Below are 1,421 nucleotides of genomic sequence, written 5' to 3' on the forward strand. Positions count from 1 at the left end.
GCTATGGGAATACCATTTAGTTCTCCTACGCTTGTTTGAACAAGCTCAATTAACCCTGTTTTTTCGTTGATAAGAATCGATACACTCTTTATAAGGCTCTTCCTCTGAGATCGTGCACCCTTCTTTCCTCTTTTTTGTTTTGAAGAAGAAAAAACGAAGAAGAAAGCGGTGCACCTGGTTGGATTAGCCTATTCTTGAAATAAACAACTCGTTGCATTAACTCATGCTCTTGCTTTATCCACCAAAACAATACCATCAACAAAAAGCATACACCAAGGGACCTGATCTAGCTGATCATGAATTTTTTTTGGTCAGTTCATCTATGATAAGTGCAAACATATAAGGGCTTAAAGGTACTCCTTGATGCAACTCAATTGTAATAGGGAATCCACTACCTTGACCCCCCCAAACCGTTCTTACACTATTCACCACACCACCATACATATCTTTCATCCTTTCATTATGTCAACATATTTACTTGAAACACATCTCTTCTCTAAAAAGAGTGTATCCAGTGCATGAGGATCCTACCACTGAGGGGTCTAGGGAGGGTCACTTTATACTCTTCCTTTCCTCATTTTAGTTATCGTATTACTAGCTTTTCCCCCCTTCCTTTGTGCTCAAAATTGCTATAGAGATCCTCAGAATTCTTTGCTCTTGCTTTTCCTACTATCTTCTTATCTTCATGTTTACCAGCTTTATACCTTTTCAGAACCTATACATCCTTAGTTCTTTGCCATGTCTTAAAATTAGCTTTCTTAGCCTTAATGGATGCTTGAACATCATCATCCCACCACCAAGTCTCCCTAGATGAATAACAGTTTCCTTTTGATTCTCTTAGGACATCTTTAGCAACATTCTTAATACAAGTAACCATCTCACCCACATTTTATTAGTATCACCATCAAAGTCCCACATTCCTCGTTTGAACAATTTATCTATAACTGTAAGTGATTCAGGTTTTCTCCTTTTAAGCTTCACCACCTTATTCTAGAGCAAATAATCTCACATTTTTTAGGGTTCGTCGTAATGAGACACATATCCATTACTACTAATCTATGTTGAGTGGTTGCCCTCTCTCCTGTATAACCTTGCAATCCTTACATATTACATAATAATATTGCAACATGGAACACATGTGTTACAAAAATATTTAAATAGAAATCCATACAAACAGGGAAAAAAAAATTATATATATATATATATATCATTAGATCATGAACCAACTCTTGTGAAAGGAAACTAAGAACCACATCTATCTTTTGCTTTCTCATATGGGAAGCCTCTAGTTCAGTCAATAGTTCAAGCTCTACTGACCCCATAAGAGTCCTTTTTCGCAGTACACCAATCTGCCAACACGGAACAAACCAACAAGCACGTTCTTGAAACTAATCCCTCACCCCTCTCCTCTCCCCCCCCCC

The 1,421-nt window shown here is 37.6% G+C and overlaps 1 protein-coding gene across 2 annotated transcripts in view; it reads right to left on the bottom strand.

Moving 5' to 3' along the window:
• LOC122072667 overlaps nucleotides 1-1,421 on the bottom strand; it is a 69,983-nt gene that overhangs the window by 36,553 nt on the left and 32,009 nt on the right. The gene's annotated exons all lie outside the window — the stretch shown is intronic.

Source organism: Macadamia integrifolia, chromosome 3 (genome assembly GCF_013358625.1).
Source record: "Macadamia integrifolia cultivar HAES 741 chromosome 3, SCU_Mint_v3, whole genome shotgun sequence".
Taxonomy (NCBI): Eukaryota; Viridiplantae; Streptophyta; class Magnoliopsida; order Proteales; family Proteaceae; genus Macadamia; species Macadamia integrifolia.